This window comes from Apium graveolens, chromosome 2 (assembly GCF_009905375.1).
Source record: "Apium graveolens cultivar Ventura chromosome 2, ASM990537v1, whole genome shotgun sequence".
In the NCBI taxonomy this organism is placed as follows: domain Eukaryota; kingdom Viridiplantae; phylum Streptophyta; class Magnoliopsida; order Apiales; family Apiaceae; genus Apium; species Apium graveolens.
This window is the reverse complement of record NC_133648.1, coordinates 269455970-269464753: the sequence shown is the minus strand read 5'-3', so window position 1 is coordinate 269464753 and position 8784 is coordinate 269455970. Positions and strand designations below refer to the sequence as shown.

General features: G+C 36.3%; 2 non-coding genes across 2 annotated transcripts; one reads left to right on the top strand and one right to left on the bottom strand.

Annotated features, from left to right (window-relative positions):
• The first annotated feature begins 583 nt into the window (after positions 1 to 583).
• LOC141710362 (small nucleolar RNA R71) lies at positions 584 to 690 on the top strand. The gene has a single exon (XR_012570888.1). It is a non-coding gene; the product is annotated as a small nucleolar RNA R71 (small nucleolar RNA).
• A 7770-nt stretch (positions 691 to 8460) lies between these two features.
• Positions 8461 to 8567, bottom strand: LOC141710086 (small nucleolar RNA R71). The gene has a single exon (XR_012570625.1). It is a non-coding gene; the product is annotated as a small nucleolar RNA R71 (small nucleolar RNA).
• Positions 8568 to 8784: the final 217 nt, after the last annotated feature.

The window sequence follows — 8784 nt, the reverse complement described above, 5'->3', positions numbered from 1 at the left end:
AACTCCTCTAATTCAGATTTTTCATTAGCTTGTTGCAGCTGGAGTTGTTGTCTTGGTGCATACTGCCGTTGCTGAAAACCAGGGGGGTTGTACTACTTAGCTGGATACTGCTGAAAAGGCTGTTGAACCGCATTCTGAGCATTGCTCCAGCTGAAATTAGGATGATTGCGGTTATTAGAATGATAGGTGGCTGGCACAGGTTGCTGCGATCGATGGAAGTTGCTCACGAACTGAGCTAATTCACTAGGCGCACCGATCAGTCTCATGGGCACCAGCACAAAGCTCACAGACACTAGTGATATGATTAACTCCATAATTCGCCAAGGTGTCCACCTTCATCGTCAAAGCCTTAAGTTGGGCAGCGATAGCAGTTGCTGTACCCAACTCCAAAATTCCTGCTACTTTTTCCTGAGTCAGCCTCTGGGAAGGATTCTAGTACTTATTAGCAGCCATCAGTTCAATAAGTTCATAAGCTTCATCGTAGCTCTTAGCCCACAAGGCTCCTCCTGATCCTGCATCAAGCATGGGTCTAGAAGTAGGACCCAATCCATTATAAAAATAATTAATAATCATCCAATCAGGCATGCCATGGTTTGGGCACTTCCTTAGCATCTCCTTATATCGATCTCAAGCCTCACACAGAGATTCTCCAGTTTGTTGAGCAAACTGAGTAAGAGCATTCCTGATTGCGGCAATCTTCGCCATGGGGAAGAATTTAATGAAATTTTTTTGAGCAAGATCTTACCAAGTGGTGATAGACCCTGCTGGTAGAGAGTGTAACCAACACTTAGCCTTTTCCCTCATAGAGAATGGGAAGAGACGTAGCTTGATAGCATCTTCAGTCACATCATTGGACTTGAAAGTGTCGCCGATTTCGATGAAATCCCTGATGTGCATGTTGGGGTCTTCAGTTGGAGAACCCCCAAACTGAACTGAGTTCTGTATCATCTGGATCGTTCTTGACTTGATCTCAAAAGTGTTAGCCCTGATGGCTGGTCTGATGATGCTAGACTGAATGTCATTAATCTTAAGCTTAGAATAGTCCATCAAAGCCTTCAGATTTTCTACTTGATCATCCATAGCTACTATAATTGGCTCTTCAACTTTCTCTTCTTCCTCTAACTTCTCTTTATCTTAAAAAACTTCCCTACGAACTACCATAAGTTCTTCCTCGGCTTTATACAGTATTCTCTTACGAGTACGCGAACGCGTATGCATACACACCTGCAGAGTACCTGAAACCAGACAAGGAACAAATAAGTAACAATATCTGAGTTAATGAACTTTAACGACCACTGATGGAAAACACATAAACTAATAATTAAAACTGCAGTTCCCCGGCAGCGGCGCCAAAAATTTGTTAGTCGCTTAACACGCGCTAATAATACACGCAAGTATACGAGTTCAAAAGTAGTATAGTATCTTTTCTAGTTCGTTCCAACAGAGACTGTATTGGTTAACTGTTTAATTAATGCACCTAAGCAACAATGTATGGTTATCATCCAATGCTAACACGATAACAAATTGAGATTGTTTATAATTAAGAATTACTAATAATTATAACTACGAGAATAAGATTGACTGAATTAATATATATGACAAACATGGGATTCTAACTTCATTAAATACTTCATTCAATAGCCTTATTATTCTTAACCTTAGCATATAATGGTGATGATACTAATCAGATAACACGAAACTGATAAATGCCGACTTTCGTTGCACGAGTACCATTCTACCAGACATCCACAAAAGAGATAGAAGCTGAATAGGCACCAAATATATTGAGACCCTATATGTCTATAGAATTTGACAACATAATATTTTAAGCACAAGTTATCTATCTTGATTACATAGGGAAAGTAAGATGGTTAAAATTACCTACGAATCATGCATGACAAATACATGAACCTATGCTAGCATGGCAAGTTCTAAATCCTTAAATTACACTTTCGCTTCATTAAGAATTAACACACTATCTTATAAGTTCGCGACGCTCATAAGACGAATACACACAACCAATACTAGGATATCATACAATCACCACATACTAAGGCATCAAACAATTTAACTAAAGAAATCCATAAATAAATCTGCTAGAACCCCACGATAACAATTAGCCCATAATCGGACTCATCATCAACGTGGGTTCTGATGAAATCATGATATACAAAATGTAGTCTTTATATGAATAATTAGTCCAAATACAAACAAGAGTATAGGTTCAGGAAAATAAGAAACAAGCATCCAAATTACAACTCAAAACAAAGATTCACAAGAATAAGCTAGATCGTCTTCGCCTTTGTTGAATTGTGCTAAAGGTCTCTTGTCGTCCTCTCCTTGCGCTCTGGTCCGTCTCTTTATTGAAACGACCTAATATAAATATATATATAGCAATCCTCAATAATCTGGAAGCCTTCCCCTTTAGAATTGTATTAGAAACAGGATTCTTGAATTCGGCATCGGCGCGGGCGCGTGCTATCACAGCGCGGGCGCGTGCTATCACAGCGCGGGCGCGCTGTATTTCTAGAATCCTGGCGCGGCCGCGCGCTATCACAGCGTGAGCGCGCCGTCCTTCTGGGAAAAACTCAGATTTCTTCTTAAATCTTGCTGCTTTGAGCCGGCTTTCCATGAGCTTTTATTCCAACACCACCTAGACACCAAATTAGCACCAAAACAATGCTAATTCACCTGATTACCTTAATAATGCCTGAAATGCAAAAATACTAGAAAACACATTAAAATAGTTAATAACTTGAGTACAAATGCATCAATTTAAAGCTTATTAGAGCATAAATAAGTGTCATAAATGCCACTCAAAAGATGTTTCTACTGTCAATTACATTGTGAGTGTCAAATTAACTCCAGACATTACTCTTAAGGATATGTTGGTTGTTCCAACATTTCAGATAAACTTGTTATTAATACCGTAACTTGTGCAAGACATACATGTATAATAATAATACTAAGTCATATTGACAGTCCTAAGATTAAGTTGTTTGATAATCAATTCTATATTCTGTAATTATATTTCTTGAGTCTGTAAAAATGGTTAGAAGTTTAGACTAGGGGATTTTTCTGTGAATAGATTCAAGCTTAAGAATAAACTCTGGAAGAAGATCAAGCCATGATCATACCTAAGAGAAAAGATGTAGAAGTTTGGAGTTGAATAAAGCTGTTCTATGAAAAATACTCTAAAATGTAGATGTAGAAGTTTCACATATCAAGTTATATCGATAAGTCATTCGAGAAGTCCAAAATAACTTGGAGAGAAGTCCAAAATGGCTTATAGAGAAGTCTCAGAGATATCGATAAGTCAAATGAAGATGTAAAGAAATGAAGATATCGATAAATCATTTCTGTATGTAGAGATCTCAGAGATATCGACAAGTCAATTTCTCATATAGAGATCTCAAAGATATCGATAAATCAAATTATATATAGAGATCTCAGAGATATCGACAAGTTATTTCTACATGTAGAGGTCTCAGACATATCGACAAGCCATTTGACATGCAAGGATCTAGAGACCTCGACAAGTCAAGTATACCTATAAAGAACTCAGAGATATCGATAAGTCATTACACTTATCGATATGTCACTCTCTATAGAACAAATTGGAGATCTCGACATACTTCCTCAAATTCAGAATAAAGACAAGTTCAAGATTCAAGATTATCAGTCAACAAACAATTCATTCACTGAATTGGAAAGTCTATAAAAGAGCTTGAAGAATACAAGATCAAGAGCCAAGATTATCTGGACAAAGGGTGGTCACAGACCTGCAAGATTCTGCATAAATTTAATAACACCAGAAAAGAAAATATATAAGGTTGCTTTAGAAATGGGTTTAGTATATTTTAGTGCAAGTTTTGTAAACCCATGATGCTAGTCTGTAAAGCATGCACGGGTCCTTAGTTCACAAGGAACAAACTTATCTAGATTTTCTTATATTATCTCAAGATAGAAGCTGAGTTCTTAATTCTTAAGAACACAGATTTATAGCAGACAATCTTGATTAATACAATTAAGTGAGTTTTTGATATTATGTGTTTGTGTTATTTATTCTTAGCTCAATATCTCTACTAATTGTTAACTGCCTTGTTCACCAAAATCCAAACAAGTTTTAAAAGATAAAATTATTCAAGAAACACATTCACCACCCTCTCCGTGTTATATTCTTAGCATTCAATATCTAACAATAACTAACCGATTCCCTTTCCTGCACTATCTCCTTTATTTCTACTAGATGTATACTATTTGCCCCTACTTTAATAATAAAGAAATTGATTGGTGAGTTAGAGGAGGGACTGTACAAGTTGTCTATAATTAAGCTTCATTCTCAGTCTTGTCTTACTACCACTACTACTTTTGCCTTAGATGTTAATGTCACTGTGTCCACCTCTACTACGTGGCATTGGAAATTCAGGCACTCATATGGTACCGTTCTCAATCATATTCCTGGATGTAAATATGAGTCTGATAAGAGTTATGATATTTTCCATCTGTCCAAACAAATTAGACTAAGTTTTTTTTCAAGTACATCTGTTTCTAAAGAAATATTTGATCTAGTACATAAAGACGTGTGGGGACCCTATAAACATTATAGTCATGAAAAATGTTCTTATTTTATGACTATTGTGTGTTAGATATAATTGATGATATCTGGACATAAACTATCAGAAGTTCTTATCAGGACTTATATCAGTATTTACTGAAGAGTGATGTCATCAGTACTTTTATTAGTACTTGATGACCAGCAGATGATGTCATCAGGATTTGTCACTTCAGTAGATAGTCAAGGAGGAAAAGAAAAGCAGGAACTCAAGGCGGTGAAGGAATTTATATCAGAAGCAATCATACATGGATATGTAATAGGTTTCCTTATTGTAAAAGAATAAGATTCCTAATTGATTGTGTAACTGTGCTCTATATAAAGCACATATTAGGTTCATGCTATAAGTACTGCGAACATTGTTATATCATTCGCATAACCTAGCAGCTCTCAAGGATAATTGTTCATCATTTTGAGAGAGTATGTTTTTAATCAATTTTTATATGTTAATATAAAAACTATTGATTTTGTTGAAACTTTGTCGAATTATTTGCATAAACTGCATTCACCCCTCTATAGTTGATTACAGACCTAACAATTGGTATCAGAGCTTGTTGTTGATATAAAAACAATTTAAGATCTAAAAATCAATCTTTAATGGCAGACAAAGAAGCACCATATAATCCACAACCACCCCCAGCCACATCACATATTAGCAGCAATATAAGTAGGTATGAATCCATCAAGGTGCCAATCTTGAAGATACATGAATATCCAATCTGGAAAGTCAGGATGACCATGTGCTTGGAAGCCATAGATCCTGAATATCTAAGCAGGATATATGATGGTCCTCATAAACCAATGAAGGTAGCTGTTTCTGTTGCAGGAGAATCAGAAAAGATGGTTGACAAAGAAAGGAAGGACTACTCTCCTGAAGATCTTTCATCTATTATGAAGGATGCAAAAGTCAGACATATCTTATACAACAGTCTTGATAGTATTATGTCCAATAGGGTTATTGGATGTAAAACATCAAACGAGATATGAGATGCTTTAGATGTAAAGTGTCAAGGCATAACTGCTATCAAGAAGAACAAGATGACAGTACTTAATCGAGAATATGAGCACTTTGAATCAAGAGATAATGAGTCCTTAACTGAGATTTATGACAGATTTCAGAAGCTATTGAATGACTTGTCTCTTGTTGACAAGGAATATGATTTAGAGGACTCAAATTTGAAGTTTCTACTTGCACTCCCTGAAAAGTGGGACTTTAAGATCAGATCAATAAGGGATAACTATTAACTTGATGAAACACCTCTAGATGAGATCTATGGAATACTGAAAACTCATGAAGTAGAGATGGAACAAAGAAGCAAGAGAAAATGATCCAAGTTTAGACCAGTTGCACCTAAAGTTGAAGAGAAGCCAAAAGAGAAAGCTAGGAGAAAAGACTACTCCAAAGGAAAAGCTATGATTACAAAGTCAGATACTGAATCATCAAACTCTGATGATGACTCAACTACTGATAATAAATCAGACTACCCTTGCTTTTGATATGAATGATATATGTGAATTAAGATTGTTTCTTAAATCTCTACAGGTTAGTTATAGGGATCAAACCTTAGAGAATAATAGAATCAAGAGTGAAAACTCTGAGTTAAACAAAAGGAATGATCACCTAGAAATTGAGTTGCTTTCTATGCTAGAAATTAAAAAAAAGATAATGTTGTTTATGTTAAAGAAAAATTGTTAAAAAAATGCTTATTGCTGAGTGGCATTTATGACACTTTATAACGCTCCATAAAGCTTTGAATTCGTGATTTGTATTCAAGTTGTTAGTGTTTTTAACGTATTTTTGTAGTGTTTTTGCATTTCAGGCATTTAACAGGAATACAGGTGAATTAGCATTATTTTGATGCTAATATGGTGTTAGGATGATGTCCAGAATAAAAGCTCGTGAAAAGACCAACTCAAATCAACAAGAAAAGAAGAAGTCAGAAATTTCTCCAGAGAGACGGCACGCCCGCGCGGTAGTAGCGCACGACCGCGCCAAAGGAGTAGAATGTCAGTGCGCCCGCGCTGGTGAAGCGCGCGACCGCGCTAGGTTGGGAAAATTAAATCTTGTTTCTTCTGAAATTTTGATCAGTTGGACTTCTACTCTGCATGGGCTGCTATATAAACATAACTTAAGGTCATTTTTCATAACAAGACGTACCTGAACTTAAGTAGAAGGCGTAAAAAGACCGTAAAGCACAATTCAACCAAGGCGAAGAAGATCTAGTTCATGCTTGTGATTCTTTATTTTAAGTTGTAACTTTCGATGCTAGATTTCTTATTCGTGAACCTATACTCTTGTTTCGTACTTGGTTATTATTTATTCAGTATAAAGACTACGTTTATTATACCGTGCTTTTATCGGAACCCACATTGGTGATGAGTCTGATTATGGGCTAATCGTTATCGTGGGGTTCTAATGGATTTATTTATGAATTTCTTTAGTTGATTTGTTTCGATGCCTTAGTGTGTGGTGATTGTATGATAACCTAGTATTGGTTGTGCTTATTCGTCTTATGAGCATCGCAAACTTATAAGATAGTGTGTTAATCTTTAATGAAGCGAAAGTGAATTTAAGGGTTTAGAACTTGCCATGCTAGCATAGGTTCATGTATTTGATATGCATGATTCATAGGTAATTTTAACCATTTTACTTGCCCTATGTAATCACGATAGATAACTTGTGCATTAAACTGTTATGTTGTCAACTTCTATAGACATATAGGGTCTCAATATAATTAGTGTCTATTTAGCTTCTATCTCTTTTGTGGATGTCTGGTAGTATGGTATTCGTACAACGAAAGTTGGCATTTATCAGTTTCGTGTTATCTGATTAGTGTCATCACCATTACATGCTAAGCTTAAGAACGAAAAGGCTATTGAATGAAGTATTTAATGAAGTTAGAATCCCATGTTTCCGTCATATAGTCTTCAACTCTCTTTAATCGCTTAGTTAATTTTCTTTAGTATAATCTCTTAGTTAATTTTCTTTAGCATAATCTCTTAGTTAATTGTAGTTATAAATAACCTCAATTTGTTATTCGTCTTAGCATTGGATAATAACCATATCATTGTTGCATAGTTACATTGACTGAAATTAAACTAAACCAGTCCCTGTGGGAATGAACTAGAATTTATTCTATATTACTTGCGATCGCGTATACTTCCGTGAATATTAACGCGTATTCTAGCCCTAACAAGTTTTTAGCATCGCTGCCGGGGACTTTGGTGTTAATTTTTAGTTTATGTGTTTGTCATCATTGGTCGTTAAGTTCAGTGACTCGGCATTGTTACCTACTTAATTCCTTGACTTGTTTTAGGTACTCTAGCGAGCATGTATGCATACGCGTTCTTGGTCTCGTAAGAGAACACTAGATCAAGCTGAGGAAGAACTTGTAGTCGAGGAGAAAGTTGAAGAAGAGATCTTAGTTGAGAAAGAAGAAGAGGTTCTTATTATAATGGGAGAACCAGAAGCAAATCCAAAGGCTTTGATGGACTACTCTCAACCGAAGATCAATGATATTCAGTCTAGCATTATTCGTCCAGCCATCTTGGCTAATACCTTTGAGATCAAGTCGAGCACGATTCAGATGATACCGAACTCTGTTCAGGTTGGGGGTTCTCCGATAGAAGACCCCAACATGCACATCAGAGATTTCATCGAGATCTGCGACACTTTCAAGTTCAATGGAGTTTCTGAAGATGCTATTTATTTGAGGCTTTTCCCATCTTCTCTACGGGATAAAGCTAAGTGCTGGTTACATTCTCTACCACCAGGGTCTATCACCAAATGGGAGGATCTTGCTCAAAAATTCTTACCTAAATTCTTTCCAATAGCGAAGACTGCTGGAATCAGAAATGCACTTACTCAATTTGCTCAGCAATCTGGAAAATCTTTATGTGAGGTTTGGGATCGTTATAAGGAGATTCCTAGGAAGTGCCCTCATCATGGGATTCCTGACTGGATGATCATTAATTATTTCTATAATGGGTTGGGTGCTACTTCTAGACCCATGCTCGATGCAGCATCATGAGGAGCCTTGTGGTTTAAAAGCTATGATGAAGCTTATGAATTGATTGAACTGATGGTTGCTCATGAATACCAAAATCTTACTCAGAGACTATCTCAGGGCAAGTTAGTAGAAATTCTGGAGTTAGATACAGCTACTGCT